Raw genomic sequence first — 10,663 nt, forward strand, 5'->3', positions numbered from 1 at the left:
TCAAGATGGGGAGCTGATGTGCTTTTCCCACCGGTACCTAACCAATACTCCACGTTTCCTAAACACACTGCCCCTATATCCTGTACCAGCAGAGCCAACACGAGCATTCAGTGAACTAAGGGAATTGGCATGGGACCATGGTGGGGGAGATACATGAGAGGATTCAGAAAGTAGCCTGGACAGTTTTGGGGTTATTACAGAGCATTTTCCAGTTAAATCAAGGAATGTTCAAGAAAAGTTTACCATAGTTGTTCTGTGTGTCCTTTGGACCAGGAGCTTCCCCATTTCCAGATGAAATGATACGTTACTGAAGCTAAGCGAACACAATTCTCAGGTAGTCGCGCTAAGAGCAGCTTCACAGCACCTTACCTTCCTATCCCTCAGCTATACTAGGGAGTCAGAAGGAAGAGGACAGACAACAATCTTTGGCTTGGCCATATTTTGTGCAATTCTTGACCAGGGACATCTGGTCATGCAAAGAAGCTATCAAAGTCATAGAGCCTGGTCAAAAGAATTCAGGATTGGGTGGTGAACACACAATGGGATTTATAGACGATGTAATACAGAATTGTACACCTGAAATCTATGTAAATTTACTAACAATTGTCACCCCAATAAAATTAATTAAAAAAAAAAAAAAAAAAGAATTCAGGATCCAACTTCAAGAGTCTCCCATTAGCCAAAGATAGGAACATTTACGCACCAGTAACGTGATCAATCATTACAATAGATTAAAATTTGTCATACAACACTTTAAAAGGTCAAACAGGTGTTTTTTGTACCTCTAATCAGTTTCTCACTCCACCTCAGATTTCAGGGCAGCTGTGTTTAAAAGTGTCAGAAAGCTCCTTGCTTGCTGCCACTGTCCCACTCTCCATTTTTCAGCCTCAAAGCATTTGCAAAGCCCTGGGAAGTCTCAACCAGTACTCAGACTCAACATGAAAGTGCAAGGGAGTGAACACAAGCCATCTGATGGGGGCAGGAGCCCCTGGCTTCCCACCTTCCGATGGACAATTCTGAGGAACCAGTTACAAAAGGTCCCTCACAGTCCTTAGCAGGACCATTCCAGCTGCCCACAGCTGGATAAGGTCAATTATGTTCCCCCTTTTGACATCTGCTGCTTCTGGTCTCTCCTCCCCTGTACTTTGCTGCTTCCTGGGATCGTCTCCCAAACACTGTCTGCACCCAAGTCTGTCTTATTCTCTCTTTTAAATAAAGTCAAATCTTTGGAGGACACTCAGGAATTAACTCATTCTTCTGAAAACTGGAAGGAGAGGAAAAGCAGCATCTATTCTTTCCTACACAAACTACACCTCAGGGTAACCAAGCAGTCGATGAGAGAAGTTTCTCTTTATATAAGAATCACAATCCTAGTGAGTTAAAAGATCCAGAAAACTATTGTCAGTGAGCTGCTAACATTACAAAATAAACCAAGCAGACACTATAAAATTCCTGCTGGAAGTACACAGTGCCACTGCAGTAGCCAACCTCCAAGATGACCATCAACGGTCCCCGGCCCCTGGCAGTCAACATTCTGTAGCCCCTGCCACCGCGTACTGCGTGGGTTTGCCCGAGCAACAACATACAGAAGTGATAGCATGCCACGGGCACAGCCAAGTTTGGTTCTAACAGTGTAATACCCAGCGTCCTGTTTGGGCACTCTTTCTGTTGATGTGTCTCTTGGATCACACGCTTTGGGAGAAGCCTGCTGTCTTACTGGGAGTTGCCCTACGGAGATGCTCTCATGGCAACTAAGGAAGGCCTTAGGTCAAGAGCCAGTAAGGACCTGAAGCCTTCAGTCGAGCAGCCCAGGGGAACTGAGAGGTCTGCTAACTGAGCTGGGGATCAGATCCTTAAGCCTCAGCCCAGACTTGAGATGATGCAAGCCCAGCTGACAACTTGACCATAACTTCACCATGAAGCCAGAGACCATGAGCCAGAACCATCCAGCTAAGCAGCTCCCAGATGCCTGATCCTAAGAAACTAAGATAATAAATGTTTGCTACTTTACTCTAAGTTTTGGGGTAATATGTTATGCAGCAATAGGTAAATATGCCACCTGACAAGTCTTGTACCTCCTCCCAAAAAATTGAATCTGAATCCAATCTACTGTTCTAACCACCAAATTCCAGGACACAGAGGAGAGACAGCTACCGGATCCGTGACAACAGGGGACTGCCATCAGCAGTGAAAACACTTCAGACTTTAAATGGCAGTTTTTTATTAAGAAGTTACAAGGAGAAAAAAAAAGAAAGATGGGGAACTAACCTATAGATATAAAAAGAGATTTAAAAGATATCCTAATTCAAATAAGTTACAGAAACAAACAATAAATTTGAAACTATCGGGAGTATGTGAATAATACTACATATTTAATGATATTATGGAATTATTTCTTATTTTTAGTGGTAGTACTGTGGTTATGTTTTCAAAAAGATCTTTATCTTTTAGAGATGCACACTGGAATGCTTATGATTGAAATTATACCTAGGATGTGCTGTAATAATAATCTAAGGTGAGAATGGGAAAATGGGGCAGTGGGGGAGGGGGCTGATGAAGTCTGACCATGAGTTGCTAACTGCTAAAGGTAGATGACAGGTTACAGTATGTAGCTACTTTTACTATTTTCTACTTTTGTATATGTTTGGATATTTCCTTTAAAAGAAAAAAATGTTTGGCTTGTTAATTTTTTACCTAAATTAAGGAGGATGAAAAGGAAATTTCTAGGCAAATTCTAGTATGATTTTTTTAAATGGCTGGAATTAAATTAGTTTCCTACTCCCCCAAATGCCCAGCAAATATAAATGAACACTGACCTGAGGAGGTTCAAAATTTGGTCTCCACCAGTTCCCAATGCAATCATCAATGACCCAGTCTTGCAGGACTCCATCTTGACGGCCCAGTATCTGTCAAAAAGAAATGATATAGCAAGTAAACAACTAAATACACACACCCATGAACACCCTTCTTCAACAAAGAATTTTTTTGGCAGCACTCCTAACAGAGACGTGGCTAACATGCCTTCCATATGGATTTCCTTTCTATAATGTTGTTTATTATGTGTGTCACTCTGCCCAAGACAGACACTATTAGTTCAAAACTGGCAATCTAGCATCAACATAACTGTAGAGGACCAATGAATATGTTGTTATGCCCTGGCTATACAAGAAAAACCAAAGTTAATTACCTCCATCAGCCAATAGCATACAATTGTTTTTCTAGAATCAATTATAGTTTCTGTATATCACCCACCTGACCAAGTTATAGAAGTGTGTAAAACTCACGATTTCTCTTTTTCTGAGTTTATATAGCTTAGCGTAACATGACACTTAAGTTGTTTTAATCAAAGCTATACTCTGCATTTTAATTGGGTCAAAAATGATTCTACGAGGTTAATAATGAGAAAGCATTTCCCTGACCCACTTCACCCAATCCCACTGGCTGTAATTTTCAACTCTTAGCTGTTTTTCCCCGATATTTGCCACTATTTTAAAAAGCATTCTTCTTGTTTTTAAATAAACTGTTTTAAGATTTACAGAGAAGTTGCAAAGATGGTACAAACACTTCCCATATACCACACCCAATTTCCCTTATTATAAACATCTTAAATTAGTACAGCACATTTGTCACAACTAATGAACCAATACTGATACCTTATTATTAACTGAAGTTCACACTTTATCCAGATATCCTTAGTTTTTATCTAATGTCCTTTCCCAGTTCCAGGATCCCATCTAGGATATCACATTATATTTAGTTGTCCTATTTCCTTAGACTTTCCCGGTTTTTGATGATCCTGACAGTTTTGAGGAGTACTGGTTAGGTAGTTTGTAGAATGTCCCTCAATTAGACTGGGGTTATGGACTTTGGAGAGATTAGGAAGGAAGATCACAGAGATAAAGTGCCTTTCTCATCACAGCACTTCAAGGGTACATTCAACAAACATGACTTATCATTGACGTTAACCTTAACCACCTGGCTGAGGTAGTGTTTGTCAGGTTTCTCCACGGTGAAGTTACATTTTTTTAAAACATATTTTTATGACCATTTATTGATCACATTTCATTTTTAAAAATCTAAAATAAAACACGATTAGTACCCTCTATTGTGGATAAGAATTTAGATCTTAAAGCCACACACCCCCCCATTCATACTTTCTCTTCCACCATCCTCCTATTATTAATATTTAAGTCAATGTTCAGCATTTAAATTAATATGACACAATGGAGCATGTAGTAACTCTGATTCCACTTCCTAACTTCTAAACTGTCCCTTTTTTTGAAGCTAATAACTGTGTCATTTCATTTGCTATCACTAATTCATCCCCACATTTTCCAAAAGAGCTTAAATTTCTTCTCAATTCAAACATCAATTATCCTGTCAATTTCATTTTTTTCCTCCCTAAGAGACATTTTGTATCATCCTGCTCCAATCTGTAGATGCTCTCAGCTCTGCTCCACAGCCAAAGTCCTAGGGCTTCCCTTTGCTTCTCTCCTATGTTGGTAGATCCTCTCTCTAGTCTGAATCCCGTTATCTTGTTTCTCAATTTATTCTTTCAGTTGGGTGAACACCCTCTACTATCTTCCTGCAAAAAGGTACAAGAGATATCACATTTTTTGAAACTATATGTCTGGAAATAACTTTATTTTACATGCACACCTGATTTAGATTAGACTAAAAATTTAGGACAGAAATCACGTTGTCTCACATTTAGGAAGGCATGCTCCATGATCTTTTAGCTTCCAGTATTATTTCTGGAAATTCGATGACATTTCTGATTTTGATGCTTTGTATTTAACCCATCTCCCCTCCCCATCCACGAACTTTGGAAGCTTTTAGGATTTTCTGTCTATCCTGATTGATTTAAAATTTCATGATAATATGCCTTCGCGTGGCTCTTTCAACATTCGTTACAGAGGGCACACCAGTAGTTCTTTTCAATCTGAAAATTTATGCTCTTTTGAGTTTGGGAAATTTTCTTAAATTATTACTTTGTAAATTCTTCCTTTTCTATTTATCTATACAGTTGACCCCTGAACAACACAGTTTGAACTGCATGGGTCTACTTATTCGTATTTTTTCAATAAATATGTATAGTGTACCTATTTTTTCAATAAATACAGATAGTACTATAAATGTATTTTCTTTCCCTTATGATTTTCTTAACATTTTCCCTCTAGCTAACTGTACTGTAAGGATACAGTATACTTGCTCTCTAGAGGGGACTTTCCCTCTGCCAGCATCACATTGGCCAGCACTAACTAAACTCCCCAAATTTCCATGCCGGCCTGTTTCCACAAGAGTGAAGAAAGGAAGAGAAACAAAACCACTTAGAAAAGCAAAAAAATACAGTATATAATACATAACATCCAAAATTATGTATTGATCGACTGTTTATAAGGCTTCTAGTCAACTGTAGACTATTAGTAGTTACGTTTTTGGGGAGTCAAAAGTTATGTGTGGATTTTAGACTGTGAGGGGAGTTGGCGCCCCTAACGATTGTGTTGTTCAAAGATCAACTGCAGTTTATATAATATATGGCCTTCTAGAATGATCCACTAATTTTATCTTTTCTTACCTATGTCCAACTTTTTGTCTATTTTCGGTAGATTTCCTCAAGTCAATCTTTTAACTCACTACTGAATTTTTCATTCTGCTAACTTTTTTTTAAATATTCATGAGTTCTTTTTTGTTGGCTGAATAATCTTTTTAAATGGCACACGGTTCCATAAATGCAATATCTCCTTTTACCACACCAAGAATATCAATCATTATTTTGTTGACCGCTGATCTTTGTTTCTGCCAAGTTCCTTTTGACTCTTTCAATCTCTTTCATAAGAGGCTTTCTCCAAAAACCTGATGACAGATGGTTATCTGCTCACAATTAGGGCAAAGGTAATAAGATGCTTAATTGTCACCTCTGTGTGCGTGAGTAATAGGGCGCCACTATTTCTTTGGGAAGATTCCTAAATATTATCTGGAGTTTTTAATTTTGGAGGTTTTGGGGTTTTTTTGATTAGACAATTTCTCCAGAAACAAAACCTCCAACCTCCAGCCAGGGGCAAAACTAGTTGTCAACACTCTATCAGCCTAGTAGAAGTCTAGAGTCTCACTAGGCAGGATATAAACCTTTATTATTCTCCCCATCTCAATCTTTTCATTGCTTAGTTTTTTTCTGATTCAGTCTATCCAGAGAATCCATCACCAGCCAGAATTTGCCTAACTGAGCACAGTGGGAAAGACGATCTAGGTATACAAACACATCCTACATAGACTGCCAGTCCAGTTGTCAGTCCAGGCACAGCCCCCCTTTCATAGGCAGCAGGCGCCTCCAATTCCCCAGCCTTTCTGGTACCCTGCAGTGTTGGGTCCTGAGCTGCACTCCTGCTGCGCTGAGGTTTCTGCTAAGTCAGTTATGATTTCTGTCCATCTGCTTTCCAGCTTCTAATTTTTTTTGTCTCATCTTGCACTCCCCTCAATCCTACTGGATTTATATCTTTTTAAATCTGCCTTTTTAGTGGTTTTGAGAAGGAGCTGAGGTGGGCAGATAGGTTCAATCTACCATATGTAAACAGACACTCAAGAACAGGCCAATATTTAAGAGTTATAATACATTTAAAAAATTACCAGAAAGACAAACCAATAGGTCAAAGTGGTAGAATTAAAGGTAATTTTAGTTTGGTTTCTCCTCTTACTTTTCTGTATTTGCCAAGGTTTTTGCACTGAGTATGTATGAGTTCTGTAATTAAAGGTGTTGGGGAGGGGGGGGGCAGGTTGCATGCTAAAAAGAAAAATATTTAATAACGAAAACCACCTATAATCTCAAAAACCTCCAGCATCTATGCATTTGGCCCCAAATCTTCAGATGCAGACATGAGAATGAAAGTAGTACAACTTGAGCAATGCCTAAAAGATATGTGCAAAAATGAAAATAGGTAAGTAACAGGAATCATTCTCTTGCCAAAATTCTAGAGGCCTACTCTGGAACAAAACTACCTGCATTCAAATCTCCAGCTCCATGACATATTAGCTGTGTAAAATCAAGCAAATCACTTGAACCCTCTGTGCTCCAGTTTATCAGTAAAATGAGATTAATAATAACCCCTACTTCCTAGGGCTGTTGTAATGATTAAAGGAGTTTCTGCACATGAAACATTTAGTGCCTAGCACAGTAAGTACCTAATAAATGTTGGCTTTTATTAACCATTATTATTATTGTTACATCAGCATTTCAATGAAAAAAAGTTAAAATGTTAAGATAAAGCAAGTATAAGTTCAATTCATAGAAAACAAACATTGTACATACTAACACTCTGGGATTAAATTTTATTTATTAAAAAGTAAATATTCAAAATAAACATCCTTTTCACAAGACATAAAAAGCCTAATTATGCATTAAGTTGATGATATTCAGATGGACAATAATAAAACTGTCAAAAACAGAAAAATACCTCTGTCATTAAGCGTTTTAGTCCTTCAACTTCATCTTCTCCTGGGTTAAGTTCACCACCAGGTCTGCATAAAGGTTAAGAATTTCAGCTTTCAACTTAATACAATTTTGGAACAACAGGAAGAAGACAGTAATACTTAGTTCTATCAAGTAACTGAATAAAACATTTCAGTGTCACATGATAAGGCAATCACAGCAAACAAATGTCAGAGAGGGGGAAGAATGTGCTAGAAATTTAGTTAAATTCATAATGTTAATTTACCAGACTAACAGTATACAAACCCTAATGTTAAACAAACAAAATATGTACCATAACATAAACATCACATAACTGCTGGCCACCAGTCCATCCTAATCTCTTTTCTTATCTGGTGATAATAGAGTCTAGAAATGTCCAGAGAGCAATGACTCATATTCTTTAGGTCTGAAGAATAGGGCATTTTTCCAGAACTCCAACCTAAACATCTGACACCTCTCTTTTGGTATAATCTGGTCAAACAGTTGTGAACTAAATGCATATTGAGAAATGTATGAGCTTAACTGACAAAACTAAACCATTATCTATAAAAAGGTAAGCCATTTTAAGAATAAGAAACACAATTCATCCTAAGAAATAGTATCAATTGTTCTTAGTAATACTACAATGGCACCTAGGTAATAACTGAACCTGGACCAATTTGTGTTTAGCAGGGCTCCTATCAAGCTCGGTCATTAACATCAACAATATACACAAACATGCAGATTTCTAGTTAAGCAGTAAATGAGCACAGCAATGGAGAAAAATTACTTGTGGTTTTCTCTCTCTAAAGACTGCATTAACAGCCGTGTTTGTTGAGATAAATGACTAAGGGCTAAAACTATATTCCAAAGCTCCATAAAACACCAATCCTATTAAAAGCTGTCTTGCTGTTAATTTCCAATGACACTTACAATTTGAAGAAAGTTGTTCCCAGCTGTAGCAGTAGCACATGGGGTAGCCGGTGCTCATGTACAATCAGAACCCCTTCTACAGTCCTCCTCATTCCAATTTTATCAAATTCCTCCCTCATGCGCTGAAATCTGGCTGCAACAGAACTGTCCTTCTCATAGAGGGGCTCTTTTGTACCAAAAGTATAATTGGTAAGAGGGTACCTGTGGTCCAAAGACAAACATCTAACATGAGAATTGAAAACCATAATTTACAGTAACAGATACCAACATTAAAATATCTTGGTAAAAAAATATATATTGTACACAGAGACATAAGATTTGACCAAAGTTATATAACTAGTTAATGAGAGCGCAGAGACTAGAATCCAAGTCTTTAGACTCTAAAACCAGAGCTTTTATTAGATCAAGCTGTTAACTCCACACTTGAAGTGTAGTAGACAGCACTATTCTGAAGGCCCTTCAAAGCTGGGAGAAGTGGCTCTCTGGACATCTGGTAACCCTCTGGTTGTAGATCATGGTCGCTATACTGACACTGCCACCAGCTAACGTCCCCTTGGGCTCCTCTGGCTACTAATCTAATCAGACATTTTATTAGTTATGGGTGATAATGGCTCATCTCTTTTTCTACAAGCTGAGCCACCACTTTCCATCTCTCCCGTTGTTTGCCATTTCTGTCAGTCAACTATCCTCAGACTTTTTGGGGAGCATAATCCTTTCCTCTTCAGATGAACTCTCCCCCCAAACTTGTAGCCTTCTGCATTTGTTTTCTATTCGTTATCGTTATTCTTCCTTTCTCCTCATTCAAATCGTTTGCCCGTTATACCTAATCTAAATATTCTCTACTCCTTTATTAAGAATTCACAGTAAGGCTCTTATTGCTGAAGACAGTTTTCATTGTACCTAGTAAAAATCAAAATTTTCCTTAAAGATATACCACATTTTTTTATTAAAGTTTATTGGGGTGACAATTGTTAGTAAAGTTACATAGATTTCAGGTGTACAATTCTGTATTACATCATCTATAAATCCCATTGTGTGTTCACCACCCAGAGTCAGTTCTCCTTCCATCACCATATATTTGATCGCCCTTACCCTCATCTCCCTCCCCCCACCCCCCTTACCCGCTGGTAACCACTAAACTATTGTCTGTGTCTGAGATTTTGTTTCTCACTTGTTTGTCATGTTCTTTTGTTGTTTTTGGTTTATATACCACATATCAGTGAAATCATATGGTTCTCTGCTTTTTCTGTCTGACTTCTTTCACATACAACCTTGGAAACGCTCAATCGTAAGCTTTACAGTAAGAAGCCTTTGATTATGAGCCTTTGAGTAAGACTGTCTGGGCTACACCTGCCTGTCTCCAAGGTAACTATTCCACACAAATGTCTTGACATTAAGTCAGTAACTATATAATTCATCTGCTTTGCTAATTCTAAAAGGGGAACAAATCAAGGTTGCCAAAACTTAAAAAATTAATTCCAAAAGCCAAATTCTAAGCATAAATGAAGCACTAACATATACCATTTCCAGGGTGCTTTAGAGATTTTTAGAAAGAACTAGGCCTAATACTGACTCTAACACTGGCGTCATTAGCAGCAGCAATCTCACACAGCACTATGAACCAGGCAATTATTAAAAACTGCTTTATATATATATCGTTTAGTTCCCACAAACCAAGTTATAAAGAAGTAAGGATAGTTATAACACATCTCTACTGCAAGAGCCAGCTCTCTCACAATGAGGAGGCGCAATCAAGATGGAACGTCACTTTCAGCTGTGAAATCAGGGTATCAGCCTGGACACACACATTATTTCCATCACACTGTGAGCTTTACAAAGAGGGACTACATCTTACTTCCTCAATGCTGTATACCCAGCATTATGTCCAGTGCCTGGTACAAAGTAGGCATTCACGCAGTATTTCCTAAAAGAAACTATAACGGGGGAGAGAGAACTTATTTTCAATTTAAGTCATTACTCACCTACATGAACTAAGTTCACAACACAATGATTATTTCTAAATACTGTATTTATGGGGGGGAAGTACTGTAAACCCATCAACCCATAACCTCAATGGAGCAAAGATTAAAACATTTTCACCACGCTAATTCTACATAGTGGCTTAGCGCAAATTGATCCACTGATCAAGCGAATCAAGGGGAAACCATGAGTCCTAGTTCTAATCACCACTAAAGTCACCGTGAAGCCGTGCTTCCACGTTTTTTAAATGGAGCTCATTTGCCTTTTCCACTTCATGGGACTCTTATGAGGATTGTAGGTGAT

The sequence above is a fragment of the Rhinolophus hipposideros genome (genome assembly GCF_964194185.1).
Source record: "Rhinolophus hipposideros genome assembly, chromosome: 21".
Lineage (NCBI taxonomy): Eukaryota > Metazoa > Chordata > Mammalia > Chiroptera > Rhinolophidae > Rhinolophus > Rhinolophus hipposideros.